Here is an 8,669-nt window from a genome sequence, read left to right on the forward strand (position 1 = left end):
AACACCCATGGGAGCCTCCGGTCGTCAATAGACCGCCGCACCGGCCTCTGACTGACTCTCAGAATGGACGGAAAGAGCCGGGTAAGCCTTTCAAAAGATTCGACCACGTGCCGAAAACTTTAGACTTCCGTGAGCTCTCCGGCTTGCACCGAGACCCGAAGTCGACGTGCGAAGCACCACGGGACCCCTTTCGCCTGCAGGTCCCGAGCCGCCTTTATTTGCTGTTACGAGCATCGTGTGCCCCATACCTGCGTGACGAGCACCGCAGGGCGGCAGAGCCATCGCACTTGGCCGGGTGGCAGAGGAGGACCAGACTATTCACAGATAGCGGCCCAACGACTCCCAGAGCCGGTCGTGCGGCGCGCGAGGTCTGCTCTCATCACAAGAGGCTTTAGGGAGTGCTCAGGCAAGGGTCAGCCCGCAGCCTTCCTGGCAACACCCAGGGGAACCAGGCCACTCGCGTCTCTCGCCTTCATTTTCGACACGAGCGCCTGCGGAGGGCCACCACCCCCTCCGATTGTCAAGAGACCTCCGCACCGGCCTCTGACTTACTCTCAGAATGGACGGAAAGAGCCGGGTAAGCCTTTGAAAAGATTCGACCACGTGCCGAAAACTTTAGACTTCCGTGAGCTCTCCGGCTTGCACCGAGACCCGAAGTCGACGTGCTTAGCACCACGGGACCCCTTTCGCCTGCAGGTCCCGAGCCGCCTTTTATTTTTGTTACGAGTATCGTGTTCCCCAAACCTGGGTGACGAGCACCGCAGGGCGGCAGAGCCATCGCGCTTGTCCGGGTGGCAGAGGAGGACCAGACTATTCACAAATAGCGGCCCAACGACTCCCAGAGCCGGTCGTGCGGCAGGCGAGGTCTGCTCTCATCACAAGAGGCTTTAGGGAGTGCTCAGGCAACGGTCAGCCCGCAGCCTTCTTGGCAACACCCAAGGGAACCAGGCCACTCGCGTCTCTCGCCTTCATTTTGGACACGAGCGCCTGTGGAGGGACGGCCGGAGTCAACGTGGGGTTTGCCCGCCCTCCAATAGTGTCAAAAGACCGCCGCACAAGTCTCTGACTGACTCTTAGAACAGACAGAAAGAGTTTGTCAAATCTGTCAAAAAATTGACAAAGTGTCAAAAATTCGACTTCCAAGAGCTCTCCGGCATGCACTCATACCTGTCATTAAAGTGCTATGCCCGTGGAACCGTTTTTCGGATGCCTTTCAGAACGGTCCCGCGCCGCCATTTTGTTCTAAAAATCGTGTTCCCATATATCTCCGGGTACCCCGCCAACCTCACTGCGGAAAAACTACAAGTGGCACTGAATGGGTCTGAATTCCAAATTTGACTGCATCGGTCTGGAACTCGGTCCGGTCAAAACCGTTTGGATTTTTCTCGGTCCGGACTTCCGCGACAGACAAAGTTAAAGTTTTCGGGCTGCAGGCACAAAACGACAGCTGGCCATTTGCCGGGCTCAATTCACCCAATTCCTCCGGCACTTCGGAGCACATGTTCGGTGTAAGTTTGCGAATCTTTCCCGATGCTGCAGCATTTTCCTCCGCTGACACTTAGAATATTTTTCACACTTTGCTGAAAATTTTTCTAAGTGTTTTTTTCCAAGTTTTCCTGGTTACTGATTTCTTCTTTTTAAACATTTTTCTAAGTTTTTCTGGTTACTCATTTCTTCTTTTTAAACATTTTTCTAAGTTTTTCTGGTTACTGATTTCTTCTTTTTAAACATTTTTCTAAGTTTTTCTGGTTACTCATTTCTTCTTTTTAAACATTTTTCTAAGTTTTTCTGGTTACTCACTTCTTCTTTTTAAACATTTTTCTAAGTTTTTCTGGTTACTGATTTCTTCTTTTTAAACATTTTTCGCCGTTTTTCTGGTTACTGATTTCTTCTTTTTAAACATTTTTCTAAGTTTTTCTGGTTACTCATTTCTTCTTTTTAAACATTTTTCTAAGTTTTTCTGGTTACTGATTTCTTCTTTTTAAACATTTTTCTAAGTTTTTCTGGTTACTGATTTCTTCTTTTTAAACATTTTTCGCAGTTTGTCTGGTTAATGATTTCTTCTTTTTAAACATTTTTCTAAGTTTTTCTGGTTACTGATTTCTTCTTTTTAAACATTTTTCTAAGTTTTTCTGGTTACTCACTTCTTCTTTTTAAACATTTTTCTAAGTTTTCCTGGTTACTCATTTCTTCTTTTTAAACATTTTTCGCAGTTTTTCTGGTTACTGATTTCTTCTTTTTAAACATTTTTCTAAGTTTTCCTGGTTACTGATTTCTTCTTTTTAAACATTTTTCGCAGTTTTTCTGGTTACTGATTTCTTCTTTTTAAACATTTTTCTAAGTTTTTCTGGTTACTGATTTCTTCTTTTTAAACATTTTTCTAAGTTTTTCTGGTTACTCACTTATTCTTTTTAAACATTTTTCTAAGTTTTTCTGGTTACTCACTTCTTCTTTTGAAACATTTTTCTAAGTTTTTCTGGTTACTGATTTCTTCTTTTTAAACATTTTTCTAAGTTTTTCTGGTTACTGATTTCTTCTTTTTAAACATTTTTCGCAGTTTGTCTGGTTACTGATTTCTTCTTTTTAAACATTTTTCGCCGTTTTTCTGGTTACTGATTTCTTCTTTTTAAACATTTTTCTAAGTTTTTCTGGTTACTCACTTCTTCTTTTTAAACATTTTTCTAAGTTTTTCTGGTTACTGATTTCTTCTTTTTAAACATTTTTCTAAGTTTTCCTGGTTACTGATTTCTTCTTTTTAAACATTTTTCGCAGTTTTTCTGGTTACTGATTTCTTCTTTTTAAACATTTTTCTAAGTTTTTCTGGTTACTGATTTCTTCTTTTTAAACATTTTTCTAAGTTTTTCTGGTTACTCACTTCTTTTTAAACATTTTTCTAAGTTTTTCTGGTTACTCACTTATTCTTTTTAAACATTTTTCTAAGTTTTTCTGGTTACTCACTTCTTCTTTTGAAACATTTTTCTAAGTTTTTCTGGTTACTGATTTCTTCTTTTTAAACATTTTTCTAAGTTTTTCTGGTTACTGATTTCTTCTTTTTAAACATTTTTCGCAGTTTGTCTGGTTACTGATTTCTTCTTTTTAAACATTTTTCGCCGTTTTTCTGGTTACTGATTTCTTCTTTTTAAACATTTTTCTAAGTTTTTCTGGTTACTCACTTCTTCTTTTTAAACATTTTTCTAAGTTTTTCTGGTTACTGATTTCTTCTTTTTAAACATTTTTCTAAGTTTTCCTGGTTACTGATTTCTTCTTTTTAAACATTTTTCGCAGTTTTTCTGGTTACTGATTTCTTCTTTTTAAACATTTTTCTAAGTTTTTCTGGTTACTGATTTCTTCTTTTTAAACATTTTTCTAAGTTTTTCTGGTTACTCACTTCTTTTTAAACATTTTTCTAAGTTTTTCTGGTTACTCACTTCTTCTTTTGAAACATTTTTCTAAGTTTTTCTGGTTACTGATTTCTTCTTTTTAAACATTTTTCTAAGTTTTCCTGGTTACTGATTTCTTCTTTTTAAACATTTTTCGCAGTTTTTCTGGTTACTGATTTCTTCTTTTTAAACATTTTTCTAAGTTTTTCTGGTTACTGATTTCTTCTTTTTAAACATTTTTCTAAGTTTTTCTGGTTACTCACTTCTTCTTTTTAAACATTTTTCTAAGTTTTCCTGGTTACTGATTTCTTCTTTTTAAACATTTTTCTAAGTTTTTCTGGTTACTCACTTCTTCTTTTTAAACATTTTTCTAAGTTTTTCTGGTTACTCACTTCTTCTTTTGAAACATTTTTCTAAGTTTTTCTGGTTACTGATTTCTTCTTTTTAAACATTTTTCTAAGTTTTCCTGGTTACTGATTTCTTCTTTTTAAACATTTTTCGCAGTTTTTCTGGTTACTGATTTCTTCTTTTTAAACATTTTTCTAAGTTTTCCTGGTTACTGATTTCTTCTTTTTAAACATTTTTCTAAGTTTTTCTGGTTACTCACTTCTTCTTTTTAAACATTTTTCTAAGTTTTCCTGGTTACTGATTTCTTCTTTTTAAACATTTTTCGCAGTTTGTCTGGTTACTGATTTCTTCTTTTTAAACATTTTTCGCAGTTTTTCTGGTTACTGATTTCTTCTTTTTAAACATTTTTCTAAGTTTTTCTGGTTACTCACTTCTTCTTTTATAACATTTTTCTAAGTTTTCCTGGTTACTGATTTCTTCTTTTTAAACATTTTTCTAAGTTTTCCTGGTTACTGATTTCTTCTTTTTAAACATTTTTCTAAGTTTTCCTGGTTACTGATTTCTTCTTTTTAAACATTTTTCGCAGTTTTTCTGGTTACTGATTTCTTCTTTTTAAACATTTTTCGCAGTTTTTCTGGTTACTGATTTCTTCTTTTTAAACATTTTCCTAAGTTTTCCTGGTTACTGATTTCTTCTTTTTAAACATTTTTCTAAGTTTTCCTGGTTACTCATTTCTTCTTTTTGATCATTTTTCTAAGTTTTCCTGGTTACTGATTTCTTCGTTTTGAACATTTTTCTAAGTTTTCCTGGTTACTCACTTCTTCTTTTCAAACATTTTTCTTCGTTTTTCTGTTTACTCATTTAGCACTTTCAGGCACTTTCCCATCATTTCCTCGTTCCCGATTTCACCCTTTAAAACGCTTTCGGGCATTTCCCTAAGTTTTGCGGTTCACTCGTTTGGGACTCACTGACACCTTCTCTAGCTTCCCTGCTCACTTTTTTCGTACTGTTGAGAAAATTCGAACCCTTTCCTTAACTATGCCGGTTACTGACTTCACCGCTTCAGACCCTTGTCCCCGTAATGAAAGATACCATTTCCCACCGTGGGAAATGCACGAAAATCGGACTGAACACGGGGGAGGCTCCCCCCTCGAAGGCGAGACCGTCGGCAGAACCGCCGGGTCAAACCCGGCTGAGCTACCCGGCTTACAAGTCTCAAAGTCGGTATGAGCAGTCACGTCCACCCCCATTCCCTTTTGGACCACTTCCCACGGTTCCAAATGCATGAAAATCGGCCTGTACACGGGGGAGGCACCCGCCTCGAAGACGAGACCGTCGGCAGAACCGCCGGGTCAAACCCGGCTGAGCTACCCGGCTCGGAAGCGCCAAAGTCGGGTTGAGCAGTCACATTCACTCCCATCGACGTTTGGACCACTTCCCACGGTTCGAAATGCACGGAAATCGGCCTGTACACGGGGGAGGCACCCGCCTCGAAGAGGAGACTGTCGGCAGAACCGCCGGGTCAAACCCGGCTGTGCTAACCGGCTCGGAAGCGCCAAAGTCGGGTTGAGCAGTCACATTCACTCCCATCCCCTTTTGGGCAACTTCCCACGGTTGGAAATGCATGGAAATCGGACTGAACACGGGGGAGGCTCCCCCCTCGAAGGCGAGACCGTCGGCAGAACCGCAGGATCAAACCCGGCTGAGCTACCCGGCTTACAAGTCTCAAAGTCGGTATGAGCAGACACGTCCACCCCCATTCCCTTTTGGACCACTTCCCACGGTTCGAAATGCATGAAAATCGGCCTGTATACGGGGGAGGCACCCGCCTCGAAGACGAGACCGTCGGCAGACCCGCCGGGTCAAACCCGGCTGAGCTACCCGGCTCGGAAGCGCCAAAGTCGGGTTGAGCAGTCACATTCACTCCCATCCCCTTTTGGACCACTTCCCACGGTTCGAAATGCACGAAAATCGGCCTGTACACGGGGGAGGCACCCGCCTCGAAGACGAGACCGTCGGCAGAACCGCCGGAACAAACCCGGCTGAGCTACCCGGCTTACAAGTCTCAAAGTCGGTATGAGCAGACACGTCCACCCCCATTCCCTTTTGGACCACTTCCCACGGTTCGAAATGCATGAAAATCGGCCTGTATACGGGGGAGGCACCCGCCTCGAAGACGAGACCGTCGGCAGACCCGCCGGGTCAAACCCGGCTGAGCTACCCGGCTCGGAAGCGCCAAAGTCGGGTTGAGCAGTCACATTCACTCCCATCCCCTTTTGGACCACTTCCCACGGTTCGAAATGCACGAAAATCGGCCTGTACACGGGGGAGGCACCCGCCTCGAAGACGAGACCGTCGGCAGAACCGCCGGAACAAACCCGGCTGAGCTACCCGGCTTACAAGTCTCAAAGTCGGTATGAGCAGACACGTCCACCCCCATTCCCTTTTGGACCACTTCCCACGGTTCGAAATGCATGAAAATCGGCCTGTATACGGGGGAGGCACCCGCCTCGAAGACGAGACCGTCGGCAGACCCGCCGGGTCAAACCCGGCTGAGCTACCCGGCTCGGAAGCGCCAAAGTCGGGTTGAGCAGTCACATTCACTCCCATCCCCTTTTGAACCTCTTCCCACCGTTGGAAATGCACGAAAATCGGCCTGTACACGGGGGAGGCTCCCCCCTCGAAGGCGAGACCGTCGGCAGAACCGCCGGGTCAAACCCGGCTGAGCTACCCGGCTTACAAGTCTCGAAGTCGGGTTGAGCAGTCACATTCACTCCCATCGACTTTTGGGCAACTTCCCACCGTTGCAAATGCATGAAAATCGGCCTGTACACGGGGGAGGCACCCGCCTCGAAGTCGAGACCGTCGGCAGAACCGCCGGGTCCAACCCGGCTGAGCTACCCGGCTTACAAGTCTCAAAGCCGGGTTGGGCAGTCACGTTCACCCCCATTCCCTTTTGGATCACTTCCCACGGTTCGAAATGCACGAAAACCGGCCTGTACACGGGGGAGGGTCCGCCCTCGAAGGCGAGACCGTCGGCAGAACCGCCGGGTCAAACCTGGCTGAGCTACCCGGCTTACAAGTCTCAAAGTCGGGTTGAGCAGTCACGTTCACTCCCATCGACTTTTAGACCACTTCCCACGGTTCGAAATGCACGAAAATCGGCCTGTACACGGGGGAGGCACCCGCCTCGAAGACGAGACCGTCGGCAGAACCGCCGGGTCAAACCCGGCCGAGCTACCCGGGTTAGAAGCCTCAGAGTCGGGTTGAGCAGTCACGTTCACTCCCATCGACTTTTAGACCACTTCCCACGGTTGGAAATGCACGAAAATCGGCCTGTACACGGGGGTGGCATCCGCCTCGAAGACGAGACCGTCGGCAGAACCGCCGGGTCAAACCCGGCTGAGCTACCCGGCTTACAAGTCTCAAAGTCGGGTTGAGCAGTCACGTTCACTCCCATCGACTTTTGGGCAACTTCCCACGGTTCGAAATGCACAAGATTCGGCCTGAACACGGGGGACGCTCCCCCCTCGAAGGCGAGACCGTCGGCAGACCCGCCGGGTCAAACCCGGCTGAGCTACCCGGCTCGGAAGCGCCAAAGTCGGTATGAGCAGTCACGTTCACTCCCATCCCCTTTTGGACCGCTTCCCACGGTACGAAATGCATGAAAATCGGCCTGTACACGGGGGAGGCACCCGCCTCGAAGACGAGACCGTCGGCAGAACCGCCGGGTCAAACCCGGCTGAGCTACCCGGCTTACAAGTCTCAAAGTCGGGTTGAGCAGTCACATTCACTCCCATCGACTTTTGGGCAACTTCCCACGGTTCGAAATGCACAAAATTCGGCCTGAACACGGGGGACGCTCCCCCCTCGAAGGCGAGACCGTCGGCAGAACCGCCGGGTCAAACCCGGCTGAGCTACCCGGCTTAAAAGTCTCAAAGTCGGTATGAGCAGTCACATTCACCCCCATTCCCTTTTGGACCACTTCCCACGGTTGGAAATGCATGAAAATCGGCCTGGACACGGGGGAGGCTCCCCCCTCGATGACGAGACCGTCGGCAGAACCGCCGGAACAAACCCGGCTGAGCTACCCGGCTTACAAGTCTCAAAGTCGGTATGAGCAGACACGTCCACCCCCATTCCCTTTTGGACCACTTCCCACCGTTGGAAATGCACGAAAATCGGCCTGTACACGGGGGAGGCACCGGCCTCGAAGACGAGACCGTCGGCAGAACCGCCGGATCAAACCCGGCCGAGCTACCCGGGTTAGAAGCCTCAGAGTCGGGTTGAGCAGTCACATTCACTCCCATCCCCTTTTGAACCTCTTCCCACCGTTGGAAATGCACGAAAATCGGCCTGTACACGGGGGAGGCTCCCCCCTCGAAGGCGAGACCGTCGGCAGAACCGCCGGGTCAAACCCGGCTGAGCTACCCGGCTTAAAAGTCTCAAAGTCGGGTTGAGCAGTCACATTCACTCCCATCGACTTTTGGGCAACTTCCCACCGTTGCAAATGCATGAAAATCGGCCTGTACACGGGGGAGGCTCCGCCCTCGAAGGCGAGACCGACGGCAGAACCGCCGGGTCAAACCCGGCCGGGCTACCCGGGTTAGAAGCCTCAGAGTCGGGTTGAGCAGTCGCATTCACCCCCATCCCCTTTTGAACCTCTTCCCACCGTTGGAAATGCACGAAAATCGGCCTGTACACGGGGGAGGCACCGGCCTCGAAGACGAGACCGTCGGCAGAACCGCCGGATCAAACCCGGCCGAGCTACCCGGGTTAGAAGCCTCAGAGTCGGGTTGAGCAGTCACATTCACTCCCATCCCCTTTTGAACCTCTTCCCACCGTTGGAAATGCACGGAAATCGGCCTGTACACGGGGGAGGCTCCCCCCTCGAAGGCGAGACCGTCGGCAGAACCGCCGGGTCAAACCCGGCTGAGCTAC

Source organism: Chiloscyllium punctatum, unplaced genomic scaffold (assembly GCF_047496795.1).
Source record: "Chiloscyllium punctatum isolate Juve2018m unplaced genomic scaffold, sChiPun1.3 scaffold_241, whole genome shotgun sequence".
In the NCBI taxonomy this organism is placed as follows: domain Eukaryota; kingdom Metazoa; phylum Chordata; class Chondrichthyes; order Orectolobiformes; family Hemiscylliidae; genus Chiloscyllium; species Chiloscyllium punctatum.